This window comes from Acinonyx jubatus, chromosome B1, assembly GCF_027475565.1.
Source record: "Acinonyx jubatus isolate Ajub_Pintada_27869175 chromosome B1, VMU_Ajub_asm_v1.0, whole genome shotgun sequence".
Taxonomy (NCBI): Eukaryota; Metazoa; Chordata; class Mammalia; order Carnivora; family Felidae; genus Acinonyx; species Acinonyx jubatus.
In genome coordinates this window covers 26,105,922-26,122,034 of record NC_069382.1, presented here as the reverse complement: position 1 = coordinate 26,122,034, position 16,113 = coordinate 26,105,922, and the positions used below count along the sequence as shown (strand labels likewise).

The window sequence follows — 16,113 nt, the reverse complement described above, 5'->3', positions numbered from 1 at the left end:
TATTTACCTTAACCTGTGAGCTTTGTGCTTTCATATACTTTCATGTTGATATTTAGCATCCTTTCATTTCAACATGATGGACCCTTATTAAACATTTCTTATAAGGCATGTCTAGTGGTGATGAATTCCTTCTGGTTTTGTATGCCTGGTAAAGTCTTTATTTCTCCTTCATTTTTGAGGAACTGTTTTGCTGGGTATATTATTCTTTGTTGGCAGGATTTTTTTCTTTTATCACTTTGAATATATCATCCTATTCCCTTCTGGCCTATATAGTTTCTGCTGAGAAACTAGCTGATAGTCTTATGTAGTTTCCCTTGTATGTGGCAAGTTGGTTTTCTCTTGCTGCTTTAAAAGTTTTCTCTTTGTTTTTTTTTCATGTTTGAGAATTTGATTATGATGTGATTCAATGTGAACATTTTAGGGTAAATTATTTTGGAGTTCTTTGGGCTTCTTGAATCTGAATGCCCATTTCTTTCATGAAAGTTGGAATGTTTTCAGCCACTATTTCTTCAAATAAGTTTTCCACTCCTTTCCTCTCTCTTCCACTTCTGGGGATCGCATGATGTGTGTGTTTATCCACTTGATGGTGTCCCACAAGTCCCATAGATTTTCTTCGCTTTTCATCTTTTTTTTTCTTTCTACCCCTTCTCTGACCAGTTAATTGCGAATGACCTATTTTTGAGTTTACTGATTCATTCTTTTGTTTGATCAAGTCTGTTGAACCCCTCTAGTGAATTTTTCAACTCAGCTGCTGTATTTTTCAGCTCTAGAATTTGTTTCATTCTTTTTTTAAAATATATTTTCTGTATCTTTGTTGAGATTCTCATTTTTGTTCCTGAATCATTTTCCTGAGCTCATCAAACTCCTTTACGACAGTTATTTCAAATTCTTTTTCAGGTAATTTAAATACCTTCCTTTTTTTAGGGCTGGCTTTCAGAAATTTATTTCCTTTGACTGGATCACAGTTTCCTGTTTCCTCTGTGTTTGTATTTGAAAAAACAGCCACCTCTCCCAGTCTTTACGGATTTGCTTCATACAGGGAAAGACGTTCGCCAATCAGCTCACCTAGAGATTCTGGGGGGCCTCACAACCCTTTTCCGTGGCTGCATCCCTTCTGGACTTGTGTCCAATTCCAATTAGTTTCCAATTAGAAGGATTTGCCAGTTTCTTTTTGCAGGAGCTCATAATCTCTTACTCCCTCTATGTCTGTCTGCAGTATTGCAGGTTGTCTGGAGCTCCCACACACCGCCCAGCTCTCTTTTGTTCTCTGCAGCCCTCAGGCTTCTGGAGCATTCCAGATCTGTCATTACTCTGGGTCAGGTGACACAGAAATCAGTCCCTCAGGCAGCCTGGAAGAAGCCAGAATATTGGACACAGGGTCCATTCTAGTCTCCCTTCCTTCTACTCCAGGGAGAGCCCACTGAGCTGTGTCAGTCTCCGTCTGCTGTACTATGCCTCCTTTGGAGCTGCAGCAGACTCCCCAGATCTCTTTTGTTTCCAGCAGCCCCCAGGCATCTAGAGAATGTAGGGCTCCAATAGTGCTCTGACACAGGTGAACCAGGAAGCAGTCCCTTGGGAAGCCCTCGGAAAAGGTGAGAAATTAAATGCGTGCTCCAAATCTTCCTCTCTTCCGGGACAAGTTACAACAATGGGGAGGTTCCTCCAGCTGCTCTGTGCTGAGCAGAGGGGAAGGGCAGGATGGGGGGGGGGGGCGGTGAGTGAGTGAGTGAGTGATAGCCCAAACCTTTACCTTTGTTTGCAGCTGCCTCCAGCTTAGCACCCTTTCATGTTAAGTGCTTAGAATCAGGCAAGGCAGAAACCAGTCCCTCAAGCAGCCCCTGGAAAGTCTGAATGTTAGATACATGTTCCAGTCTTCTATTTCCCTTCCCCTGGAGAGTTTCTCCAGATTGCACCAGGCTGATCTGGGCAGAGGGGAGGGAATATGGTGAGTGAGTGCTGAGAATTTTCCTCCTGGTTGTGATGTAGCTGGTTTCATACTTCCCTGAGGTGCAGGGGCCTCTTAACTATTTTTTAGACTATTCACAAAGGGAGTTGATCCATGTATCGTTGTTGAATTAGTGTCTTCTTGAGGGAAGGAGAGTGTGGGGGTTCCTCTTCCCCCAATTTTCTCACCATGTGTGTACTTTAAAATTATCTAGTAATCAAGAGATGCCTGGGTGGCTCAGTAGGTTAAGCGGCTGACTTCAGCTCAGGTCATGATCTCATAGTTAGTGGGTTTGAGCCCCGTGTTGGGCTCTGTGCTGACAGCTCAGAACCTGGAGCCTACTTCAGATTCTGTGTCTCCCTCACTCTCTCTGCCCCTCCCCCGCTCATGCCTCTGTCTCTCTCTCTCAAAAACAAATACACATTAAAAAATTTTTTTTTAATTTTCTAGTAATCACATTAATAAGTAGCTTTAAAAAATTATCCCAGCAAGGCGCCTGGGTGGCTTAGTTGGTTGAGCGTCCGACTTGGGCTCAGGTCATGATCTCACAGCTTGTGAGTTCAAGCCCCGCATCGGGCTCTGTGCTGACAGCTCAGAGCTTGGAGCCTGCTTCGGATTCAGTGTCTCCCTCTCTCTCTGCTCCTAACCCACTTGTATTCTGTCTCTGTCTCTCTCAAAAATAAATAAACATTAAATATATATATGTATGTGTATATATATATACATATATATACATATATATATACATATATATACATATATATATTTAAAAAAATTATCCTAGCAGTCCCAGTAGAAGAAACAAGTGAAATTAATTTTAATAATGTGTTTTAGTTAAACCTCTGTATCCTAAATATTATTATTTCAACATGTCATCAATAGAAAATTATTAATGAGGTATTTTACATTCCATATTTTGTACCAAGTTTTTGAAGCCCAGTGTTTATTTCAGCACATCTCAATTTAGACTAACCACCTTTTAAGTATTCAAGAACCACAGGTGATTAGTAGCTACTATATTGGACAGCATAGATTTTTAATATAAAAATTATTCTCATAAACAAATTTAAAAGACAACGAAAATAATAATTTGAAGACCACTCAGAGAGGAGAACATCTGAATGATCATAAACATATGGAAAGATATTTTCCTTTTATGAATAGGGAAATACAAATTAGAGCAATAAGATACTAGTTTTCATTTACTGGATTATCAAGGAGTTTAAGGGAGAAAAAGCATTGTGGAACTTTTGCATGGCTCTGTCTGCCTTTTTTCCAACAGAAAGGAGCATTCTTTCCCCCTTCCACCTGAAAATGAGCTAATTTGCACTTATGTCTTTTTTGGAAAGTAATGATAAGATGGTCATATTAATTTGTTTCTTGTAATTGTGATGAGCCTCTGATGTAATCATTTGATTGATCAAATTTCATCAGAATCTAGGTTTGTTTGTTTTTTTTAAGTGTATTTATTTATTTTGAGAGAGAGAATGTGAGCAGGGGAGGGGCAGGAAAGGGAGAGAGAGAATTCCAAGTGGGCCCTCACAGTCAGCGTGGAGCCCAGTGTGGGGCTGGAACCCATGAACCAAACCATGAGGTCATGACCTGAGCGGAAAGCAAGAATCTGACACTGAACAGACTGAGGCTCCCAGGCGCCCCATCAGAATCTAGTTTTTAAAAATTTTTTTTTAACCTTTTATTTATTTTTGAGACAGGGAGAGACAGAGCATGAACAGGGGAGGGTCAGAGAGAGGGAGACACAGAATCTGAAACAGGCTCCAGGCTCTGAGCTGTCAGCACAGAGCCCGACGCGGGGCTCGAACTCACGGACCATGAGATCATGACCTGAGCCGAAGTCGGATGCTTAACCGACTGAGCCACCCAGGCGCCCCCAGAATCTAGTTTTTAAAAAACAAAAATAGGGTCTAAATTTGACCTCGAATTTCTCACAAAATTAAGTATTCGTCTTCGGTAGAATTTCCACCTGTCTGTACTTGTAGTGAATGATCTGTAAACAATTACATACAGGACTCAATCTTGGGACGATTCCTTTTATAAGCAATCCCTTTAAATACTATCATAATCCTTTTGAAAATTCAGGCATCCACAGAGTGAGTATTTTTATACAGGGGCTCACCTACAATGGGAAAATGTTTCAGGCTACCAGTTTTAAGATCTGTCCACACATCTGCCTGTGGTTGGTCTTAGTCCAGCAGAGCCATTGATGAGAACAAGAATTCCTTTTGGTGGCTGAATAAAAGGAGGAAGGGAATTGCCCTTAAAATAAAGACAAAAAGAAAAAAGAAGGGAAATGTTTTATCCCCTGGGTATTGTCAGGCGAGAAGAGACCGGAACACAACCACGCTGAAGAAGGGATGTCATTGAAACAAGAAATCTGGGCCAGAACTGGGGCGCAAGGAATTGTGGGAATCCAATGCTTCTGAATATCACTTAAAAGGGTTCTACCAGGCGCACACACCTTAAAATGATGTTCCTAATTGTTCTGCCTTTTCTTTTTTTCTTTCGCAAATCACAAAGAAGGAGGGGGAAAAAGGCCCAGCAGGAAGAGTCAGCTGCTGAGCCTGTTAGGAGAAGAAGGAGTATGGATATGATATTAATTTTGCTTCATTATCTCTCCCTCTACCAACGGCAGCCTGGCAGGCGGATGCTCTGCCCAGAAAATCTGAGGAGTTTTGACCAGCAATAGCAGTTTGTCTGGTGAGGCCGTATGATCTAAAAATCTCCATGAACAAGGAGAGGACAAAGAAACAAAAGCCTGTATTATTCCCATCAATTCTCCAAGGCAATGGCTCTCCAGTAGATTGCGGAAAGATAACAGCTTTGCTCTCCACAACCGCATTCAGCTTCCAGAGTACAGGTACATTAAAGAGAAGCCAAAACATGTGCCGTGATTACTTCTGGGGAAGAAAACAGGCTTCAAGCTGTACTTACATCAATATCTGTAGCAAGGGAGGTTATGCACAAGCTATTGTACTTCCCTCTCTCTGCCTGTCTCTCCATCACACATACACACACTCACACACGTGGGCCCAGAGGACCGTGATTCATTGTTCACAGCACGGAGATTCTGATCTGCCTCTCGTGCACTGCAAATGCCAGGGAACGCGAATTCCCCATTTAGAGAAAGAGGCGCAGAGTTCATTTTTCTGAGAACATCACGTCTTCCCGGGAAGACAGAAAGAGTGGTCCATATTTTTCTGTTGTTACTAAGTGGGAGTACACATACCTGCCTAACCAGCTGGCTTTGGGGCTGCTTCTGTGTTTGACTGAAAATCATGGTAAGCATGCCAGCATTTCCCTATTTTACTTATATGTATTTATTTTTTTAAGATTTTTAAAAACGTTTATTTCCTTTTGAGAGAGAGCGCAAGCAGGGGAAGGGCAGAGAGGGAAAGGGAGAAAGGATCTGAAGCAGGCTCTGCTGACAACAGAGAGCACGATGCGGGGCTTGAACCAACGAACCGTGAGATCATGAGCCCAAGTCAGGTGCTTAACTAACTGAGTCCACCCAGGCGCCCCCCCAGCATTTCCCTATTTTAGACAGTTCACACATGCCGTCACCACTTTTCAGCTCAGACAACCACCTTATCTCCAAGGGTCAAAAGTCATGGCCCTGGGTCCCTTCAGGCAGTTTAGTAGCTCATGCCTAGCAGTGCACCTTAGCGGTCTGGTCTTGTGGTTTCTTCTCACCGAGCAAAGTCACTGGCCTGCTAAAGGAAGGTGTCAGCTCCTGCCTCTGCTGACCTCTTTAAGATCATTCACTCTCTGGGGTGCCTGGGTGGCGTAGTCGGTTAAGCGTCCGACTTCAGCTAGGTCACGATCTCGCGGTCCATGAGTTCGAGCCCCGCGTCAGGCTCTGGGCTGATGGCTCAGCGCCTGGAGCCTGTTTCCGATTCTGTGTCTCCCTCTCTCTCTGCCCCTCCCCCGTTCATGCTCTGTCTCTCTCTGTCCCAAAAATAAATAAACGTTGAAAAAGATCATTCACTCTCAGTCCTACCTCCCTCACTAGTCAGCCATGATGGGTGTACAGGAGACCATGACTAGAGTGGGCACATTGGTCGGTGGGGTCCGGGATGAGCACAGCTGCTATAAACCCACTCAGTGTCCAGAATCTGTGTTCTGAGCCCCGCGCGTTGGCGTGCCTGTGGGGTTGAAGACACCCCTTGGTCCCTGAGATACTGCCTCTCCCTGCATCAGAATCATTTAGGCTGTTGTTTCGAATGCAGGTCCCCGGATGTCACCTCAGCTTTGTTACCCAGGCAACTTACCCAGAAGTAATTTCTTATCCCATAAGGATGGGCCTGGAAGTCTGTGTTCTATCAGAAAGGGGATAGCCAATGAGAAGCAGTCTAATGCAATGATTCAGAACTCAAGCTCTGATAATTACCCATTCCTTCCATTGATATTTGTATGATCTCTGGGGAAATTACTTAAGCTTCCTCTGCCTCATCTGTCAAGTGGTGATAACGGCCTTCATATCCACCTCATAGAAGGATTTACTTAGTAAGTCCATTTAACGTGCCTAGAACAGTGCCAGGGACATGATAAGGCTTACTACATGCTAGCTATTACTATTACTGTATAACAAGCACCCCTATAATTCTTTAAAATCAAGTTTGAAATCCACAGGTCCAGTTTGCTCATCGTGCACTCTACATCTGCTTTTCCACTCAGCCCTACAGAGGCTTCCTAGGCTTGGAGCTCTGTGTTGTTTTCCCAACCTGTTTTCCTCAAACATAGACCCTCTCAACTCTTGTCTTTCCAATCCTTCACTGGGTACCAGGGATAAGTATCTTACACGGTTACTGCTTGTCCTTCAGTCAGAATGGTCTGGCCACAGAGAACAGGGATGCTGCCGGTTGCCTGAGGCGTACCCACTCTCCATGTGGGGAGAAAGGAATTTTCTGTAATTGGGGCCCAACTATAAAAATGGAAGTCCCTAATTGTCCCTGAATTATTCAATTCAGTGTTGATAACCATACAATCCTAGCAGAAGCTACTTTGGACACAGCACGTTAGAAAAAGGCCCCTTCTCTTAGAGCCTTGCTGTTGGGGTGACAAACTGTCCCACTATCCCCTAGACTGTTCTGGTTCTAGCACTGAAATTCCTGGATCTCAGGAAACCCCACAGTCCTGAAGAAACCGGTAAGGTTGGTCCCCTGTGTCCCATAGATACTAGTTTGGGTCTCCAGGAGAGACTACGTAGAAATGCTCAGTTGAGGTATTCCCGGATGGCTGAGTCGATTAAGCGTTGGACTCTGGATTTCGGCTCAGGTCATGATCTCACCATTCGTGAGTTCAAACCCACATGGGGCTCTGCGCGCTCAGGGCGCAACCTGCTTGGGATTCTCTATCTCTGCGCCACCCTCCCCCTCAAAATAAATAAATAAACTTAGAAAAAAAATGCTCAGTTGGACTCCCAGCTGTAAGGCAGGGGCTTAACTGGGGTCTTGCCCGGCCATACTAACCCTCACAAGTGCAAAGCTCAGAAGAGCCTCCTGATTGTGCTGGTTTAGATCACCAAGGTATGGAAAACACACTAGCACTTTTTGTTTGTGAGGCTGACCTAGAGCAAAATTAGACTGAATGCCTCATGTTTTCTGTAACACAATAGGGATCTGAGGAACTCCACAATATGGTGCTTTGTGTAAGGCACTCGGAACTTGTATCCTCCAGTCTGTCATGTTTTCTGATGTGAATAACAGCAAGAGCTATAAATATCAATTCTTCCCCGCGTCTGGAGATTTATATGCTGACTGCATTTCAGTTGGAAGACGGCAGGAGGGTTTGCTTTCCTATTTTCCCAGAAGAAGAGATTTGGGAGGGGAAGAAACAAGGATCTAGATTTTATAGAGTTGTAGAAATTACAAATGTTGCCAAGGTAGTTAATCAACAACCAAAGCCAACATAAAACCTCATCCTGTGCCTGCGCTTGTATCCCTCTAACCCCAGTGGGCGTGAGTAATAATATCGACATGAAGCAAATTACCTGAAGGAAATTGCCTGAATGGGACCGCTATAGCAGGGGGGTAGGGCTTACTTAATTAAAGCATAGTTTAATTATTGCTATAACTTAAGGAAATGGAGTACCATGCAATAATATGGGGGCATGAGAGGTTTGAGCCTTGTCGGATAACAATTAATTTCAAATAGTTTGGGGAAGAGGGAGGCATGATTAAATACAGGAGCAGCTGACAAGTGAATCATCAGGGAAGTGAGTTTCTAACTAAATGGAAATGAGTCTAAGAGGAATGGGGACAGGGAATCATTATGGCCAAGTTGGGGAGAAGAGGGAGGATGGTCTCTGCGTCAGAATAGCAGCCCAAAGGTTGAGTTCTGGGTTCTGTCTCTTTAACGGGATGCTCGGTATGCTCCCAGGTGCGGTGCAGGACGAGTGCTCCCAGGTTGGGTCCAGGAAGCGGTAAGCTTGTTGCATCAGCAGGGCTGCTCACAAAGGCAGCCCCGGGGGTGTCCTCTGTCCTTGGGCTCACACTTTGCTTCAAGCCACCACCTAAGTCCCTGCAGCATCCAGGGGGCCACAGAGCCCTTGGTCCAAAATGCAAATCGCGCCTGCCCTCTCCCCTGCCCAGTTCCGGGCAATTGTGTTCTCCACCTGGCCCTTCCAGTTTTTCCTTGTTTTGATTCATCAACTTGGGAAAGAACATTCTCTTTTCTTACCTACCTCAAAAGAAAGCTGGAAGCTAAAACAACATATAAAGCTACCAGCGAGGGAAGAGATGTATCCAGCTAAGGATGAAGATGAGAGTAAGAATATAAGGTATTGTCTTTCGTTTGAGAGAATTATCCCAAGTGGATGAGAACCAGAAGAAATCGGGGGGAAAGCCCTTAATCCACTCAAGAATATATATATATATACATATATATATGTATATATATATATGTATATATATATACACCTATTCCTAAAATAAAACTACGCAGATATACTTTTTCAATGTAATTTATTATTTTGGAAGAATTCAAAGCTGCCAGAAAGCTCGAGAGTAATTCAGAGAATTCTCGTATATGCTTTACCCCAATTCACCAATTTGTTAGCGTTTGCCTCGTTCGTTCTCTCTCTCCCTCTCTCTCTCCACACACACACCACACACGCATTATTATTTGGAGCAGGTTAACAGCATCAATGTGCTTCAGAACATCTATGTGTATTTCCCGGAAACACAGTCATTCTTTTACGTGGAAAAGAATGGAAATTTAACATCGACTAATACTCTATCAGATACATATTCCAATGTGGTCAATTGTTCCAATAATGAGTTTTATGCAGATTTTGCCTCCAATTTAATAGACACAGTCCAGGATCAGGTATAATGTTAAGTTGTCATGTCTCTTTATTCTCCTTAATGTGGAATTGTTTCTCAAGACTTTCTTTATCTTTCATAACACTGGCATTTTTGAAGGGAAAAGGCCAGTTATTTAATAGGATGTTTTTCACTATGGGTTTGTCTGAAGTTTCTTCATGAGTAGATTCGGTTTATGCACCGAAGGCCAGGATACCACGAAACTGAGGCTGTGTCCTCCTTGGGGGTTGGTTCCGGAGGCACACAGGCCCGTTGGCCCATTGCCAATGTCGCCAATCGAGTTTCTCTGCTGTATAATTATTGTATTTCCTCTTACAACGAATAAATATTCAGTGGAGAGACACATCAACACCAAATAAATATCCTGCTTCTCATCGCACTCCCTTTCGGCCCCATCAGATTTAGCATCTATTGATGATTCTGGTCTGAAATAATCTTTATTGTGATCTTGGCAAAACAGTGCTTTGCAACCTCTTAACTCCCTACACATTTATCAATTGGCAGGGGTGATACAGGTAAAAATCACTATTCTTTTAAGTTTATTTATTTATTTTGAGGTGGGGGGGACAGACAGACAGGGAGGGGCAGAGAGTGAGGGAGAGAGAGAGCATCTGAAGCAGGCTCCACAGGGTCAGCCCAGAGCTCTATGTCAGGCTCGAACTCATGAGCAGTGAGATCTGAACCGTGAGACCATGACCTGAGCTGAAAAAGCATATTTCAGTGGATGGAATATAGTGGAAATAAGGTAATGTTTGAAGTCCTACAGACTTCAGCTCAAATTCCTTCCACAAGTTAAAAGCTATGAAGCCTTGAACCACTCCCCCATCCTCTCTGATACTGAGTAAAGTCAAATAATAAAACCCAATTTGTAATCTTATAGTGATTAGAGAATGTATGTAAAAGAACCTGACATATAGTAGGTACTCATTCTAAGTAGGATGTCATTGTTTCTGCTCTTAACTTTATGATTTCCCTCCTTGGGATGACTTTTTCTCTCTCTCAGAAATCTTAACAGCTTAATATGTTTTTTCTTCTTTAATTGAACAATTAAAGTTTATGAATTTATTTCTAAATCATGCTTGGCCTCATTTCATCCTTTGATATGTATTCATTATTTACATTATTTTCAAAATGATATGTTATTGTATTTCTTCCTTGGTCCAATGGTTATCAGAAGATTTTTTTTTGTTTAAGTTCCAAATGCTTCCGTTGTTTTTTGTTTTGTTTTGTTTTTGTTTTTGTTTTGTTTTGGGTTTTTTTTTGGTTATAATTTAAACAAATTGCTTTTAGTTTTATTGAACTGTGATTAGAGAATGTGGCCTGCCCAATTTCTAGTCTTTTGAATTTATTGATATTTTCTTTATTTTCAACCATATGATTAGTACTTGGTCAATGTTCTATGATCTCTCAAAAAGATCTATTTTCTGTAGAAGAGAAGAGTATCAGGGGTCTGAGCTAGATTAAGTTCAGGTTCAATAATGCCAGAGCACAAACCCGAGCAATACCAGCCATGTGCCATATATATATGGCAAGAAGCCTGTGGCAACCTGAAATCTGTCCACAATGGCATTTAGTCAAATAGAGGCACATCTCGTGGGGGTGAGGTCAATCCAGATTGCTGGGTAGAATTAGTTAAATAAAAGTACCATAGAAGAGAACAGCATTAGGCATGTGGGTTGGACCCGGCATCAGACTCTGACCAGGGAGCTGCTCTTCGGGACAAGACTGTGCCACCAGGTGCGGGCACCCAGGAACACTGTTGTGCCCAAGAATTTAGATAATGTTCCTGAGAGTTCCCTCTGTGGCTCCATGGTCTGGAAAGTGGAAGTTAAAGCACTGTTACCTGAGTCAAAGAAATGCTACTGTTTTCTTCTCTCCTCCACGGAAAGAACATCTAAAGAGCGGGTCACTACTACAACAGGGCAGACTCATAACTTAGGGTGATCGGTGAAGCTATATAACACGGGCGTGAACTGTACTCGAGGCAACCCCCTTCCTCTGGCAGAGGAGAGGCCTGAGCGCTGGCCATCCGCAGAGGAAGGCAATATTGGGACGCTAACAGTCAAGGTGGTCAGAGCTGATGTGCACTGAACACCCATTTTGGAGTCAGCACTTTGTATGTATTACCACAGAGTTATCATTATTATCCCATTTTACAGATTAGGAAACCGAGGCTCAGATAAATGAAGTATGTCTTTTCTTAAGAGAACTAAAGAGCTAAGGATTGAAGTTCAACTCCAGAACCTTACCTTTCATACTGTGCTGCTTCCTTCCTAAAGACACAGGGACTAGTTTTTACAGGACCACACCAACCAGCCCATCCTTGGAAAGATTATAAATATATATGTTTACATATACGGTTATGTAAATATATACAATATTATTTTGAAAGTTATATTATCCAAATACATTCTTAAATTTCAGGGGCATCAGTTCTGTCATCAAGTGATGTGGCTTGTAAAAATTGTGTTTTTGCAATATCTCCTTTCATTTAATGGTTTTCTCTAGGTCTTTTGTTGCTGCTTTTTTGGATGACAGTTTACTATTGTTAAGTCTTTAGTATTTTTCTTGTATTTTTTAAATAGAAGTGTTATTTTACACACTGATTATACGATACATATCAAAAGTACACACACACATGCACACATATTCAGAGGTTTTTCCACATCCCGTCACCCCTGTACTTATGCACTATCACAGTTGTGTGTACTCTTGACTAGGTGTGAGAAGATCATATGCCATCTTATATTCTATATTATAAACAAGAGAAGTAGTATTTCTCTATACAAGCTCTACTTTCTTTTAAATGTAAACACGGGGGCACCTGGGTGGTTCAGTCAGTTAAATGTCCCACTTCGGCTCAGGTCATGATCTTGCGGTTCGTGGGTTCGAGCCCCGTGTCGGGCTCTGTGCTGACAGCTCGGAGCCTGGAGCCTGCTTTGGATTCTCTGTCTCCCTCTCTCTCTGCCCCTCTCACACTCTGTCTCTGTTTCTCTCTCAAAAATAAATAAACATTAAAAAAAATTTAAACCGTAAACACTTACTCATTGTCTCTAAAATCTGACTTGTCATTCCATAAATATTCATTTTAATGCATTTTTATCATACTTTTCAATGGTTCCTAGCTAACTGAGTTGTTACTTTTTTGCAGTAAAGGGACTTGGATAATTTTGGGTATGTGGATGTGCCAGGGTGGTTTCAGAGCCTGATGTAATTTCATATTGCCCCATAACATTTGTATTAAAACATATTTGTTACCTTCAAACATACAATGGCATGGAACTTTTGAATTTTTCCTACAATGCTCAGAAATGTCAGAATCAATCCAGGTAAGTTACTGAGCAAAGATGTCCAAAACACCACACCAAGTTCCAAAGAAACCATTGGGTGATGATTCACAAAGTGCCTCTATTCTTGCATGATTACCTTCATTTTCCAATAGGCTTTCAAGTTCCTTCCATGCTATCAATGAATAAGCGTATGGAATAGGGATAGGATCTGGGCTTGGGAAGTGTTATTGTAATCCTAAACACTCTGCAGCCCCTTGTTAAATAGTTGATGGGCTGCCTGTAGGAAGGAGCTTCTGTCTTCCAGGATCTTCCTTATCCAATGGGTCATAAGTACTAACACTCATAGCCATTGGAAATATTGGACACTTTGACACAGCTGTTGTTGACCTGTCAGCAGGGATCTGAATACTTCGGCACATAAATGTTCCTGAAGTTCAGAAGTGCTGTTTAGATCAAAATTCTCTCATGTGTCAAGACCAGAGGCCGATGTTCGGATGCAAGATTGCCTTGTCCGACCTTCCTTTTCTGTAGATGGACCTGACTTCAAAAAGTATCTTCCAGGATAGCTTGGATTTCTTATCTAAATATTCAACACAGATAGGAAGAGATTTCCCCCAAAATAGGCATGTTGTACTGAGATGTGAATCATCTGCTCTCCATCACCCACCCTGACTTCCTCATCATAGACACATAGTTTTGCACCTAGAGCGGTGTGAGAAACTCCATTTCGTAGTTCTGGAAGATATTTGTATTATTTGTGTTGTGTAAAGATGCCACTCTTGATATATCAAGTAAGGCAAACTTTGATAGGGATCCTTCTAAGGAAGCAGAACCTGCCAGGCTTGTTGGGCTGAGACCAATTCCCTCAGTCCCTCAGGTGGCACTGATCTCTTGGGAAAAGACCACTCCCCTCCTAACTCGTGACAGACATCTTTTTCTGCTAAGAAGTTTGATTCAACAGGCTGGGCTCCCAGTGAGGTACACATGGTGAATCTTGGCAACTAGTTGTTTGCTTTCTCTGTAGCTCCTTTTCCGGCAGTGAGAATACTGTGTCTTAGAACACCTAGGTTCAGTACTAGGAACGTATCTAAAGTAAGTAAAGGTGATGAGTGGGGTCATGTATCTTGAGGTTTCTCCCTAAATGAAGACACAGATAGGAAGAGATGAGAAGCCTGGGGAAGCCCAGAATCTGTCCCTTGGTCTGTGCTTTTTGGATAGCTTTCAGGTTTGGCAAGTCTCACTGGTCTAGGAAAATTGGGAGAAGGCTAGAACTTCCCCCTGCCTTGACCCAATGCTGGACTTTTTTTTCCTGGTTAGTTTATGAACCAATGTCTGATGTAAATCAGTGCTCTATATATGACTCGTCAAAGGACTGCTGATGTTACTGTTCATATTCCTCACAATTTCTTCAGCTGAATCACACCTGGTGGATGGACGTGAAATGCTTTTGCTGTCATCTTCCTCCCCCTCCTCCTCCTCCTTCTCCTCTTCTTTTTGCTGTTTTTCAGTCTCAGCGATCAAGAGAGAGAAGAGGTCAAATCCTCGTGGCAGTATCTGTTTTGTCAGAAGGTTTTACTGAAAAGCTGCTGGTTGTACGCAGCAAAATCCCATGCATGGAATTATCAAGCTTATAGAATAAAATTCCTTTGACATTTTGCTCACATCTTTCCTCTTACCTAGAACACCTTCTGCAGTTTACCCGGTCAACTCCTACTTGGAAGGGCCACTTCCTGTCATCTCCAGCAAGCCTTCTAAGGAAACTCCCTTTTGTGTACTGAGCTCCTGTTTGCTGCTGCCTAACCTCTGCATTACGAAACTTCTTAGGCAAACAAGCAAACAAACAAACAAATAAGGGGTGCCTGGGGGCTCAGTCAGTTAAGCCTGCGACCTCGGCTCAGGTCATGATCTCGCGGTTCGTGGGTTTGAGCCCTGCATCAGGCTCTGTGCTGACAACTCAGAGCCTGGAGCCTGCTTTGGATTTTGTCTCCCTCTTTCTCTGTCCCTCCCCTTCTCGCACTCTGTCTCTCTCTCTCTTAAATAAATAAACATAAAAAAAATTAAAAATAAATAACTAAAGGAAGGAAGGAAGGGTCTTTTCTTCCATGCATTAGCATGTTTTCTACATACCGTTATTATAATACTTGCAATAATGTGCCATGGTTAATTTTAGGGTTCTGTTGGCCTCACTTTCCAGATTTTGAACTTCTAAATACTGTGTCTCATTTTCGTCTCTATGATCACAAGCTCACTCAGAAGCTGGCATACTTAACATCTGCTCACAGATGCTTGTTGAGTGGGCATGTGGGATTTTCCTCCTTGATCCTGAACGGACGTTTTTGACCCTGAGACCCAGCGATGCACGCATCTCTGCCTGAATGAATGGTACAACCTTAGAGAAGATTTCGGAGCATGCCCCAGATCAGAGGCAGGCACAGAAGGTGGGCAGGACAGTGAGGTGTCTGGTCTCCTAGTTCTTTTTTTTTTTTTTCAAGTTTATTTATTTATTTATTATGTTTTTGAGAGAGAGCAGGCAAAAGAGGGACAGAGAGAGAATCCCAAGCAGGCTCCGTGCCGTCAGAGCAGAGCCCAACCTGGAGCTTGATCCCATGAACTGCGAGATCACGACCTGAGCTGAAACCAAGAGTCAGATGCTTAGCCGACTGAGCCACTCAGGCGCCCCTCCCCTAGTTCTAAGCTTGGTCACTGTTCAAGAGAGGAGCTACAGGTTGAAAAGGAAAGAACTGCCAACTGAGGACATGTGAGGGTCTGGGCATGGTCGTGTGACCCTGGGACCTAGCGAGCATTGTGCAGCACGGGCCAGGGAAGAAGGGTGCCACCCATTGCTACACTACAAGTGTGTGGCTCTAGGGGCACAGAAGTGACAAGAGGGAACATCATGTCATTTGTCCCCTTAAGATGCTGCTTGCCAGAGACAGTACTCTTAGGAGAAGAAATCTCATGGATTTCTTCAACACCAAAAGCAATGGTGTGGCAAGGGCCAGGCTCTCAAAGAAGAGGTCGGAGGAGAGGACTGTGGGCACAGGTGAGATTCCCTCAGAGGGCTTCCAGGCCAGACGGGGGACTTGGGAACAGAGGCTGTGGGCCTGCCTGTCTGCGGATGGGGCTGCCCAGCCAGCACCACTGGGTTTAATGATAACATAACCTAATTTGTATTGTCTGATGGGCTTAGGAAAACTTGGGTTATAGAGAAATAATAACTAAACAGTTTTGAATAGAGGGCATGTATAAAATGTGAAAAATCACATGCTCACCAGAATTATGGTGTGATTCGGTGCTTTGTAGGTATGTCAAAACACTGGGCAGCTCAGGGTAGGGGCAAACTTCCCATTTCCCGTGTTTGTCACCATGGAATCAATCATCTGAGCGGGCATTGAACATGGACCGTTCACCTTGAAAGATTAAAGTCCAGGAGAAAAATGTGTTTGAGAGGACGTAGGGAAGTGACATCCTGGCTGTCCCCCCGCCAGATACTTCAAAGAGGAATTTACCCTGGTGATTTAACCACAGTCCAGGGTCT

The 16,113-nt window shown here is 43.1% G+C and overlaps 1 long non-coding RNA gene across 1 annotated transcript in view; it reads left to right on the top strand.

Moving 5' to 3' along the window:
* Window positions 1–16,113, top strand: part of LOC106984664 (uncharacterized) — a 94,840-nt gene that overhangs the window by 67,535 nt on the left and 11,192 nt on the right. The window lies entirely within an intron of this gene.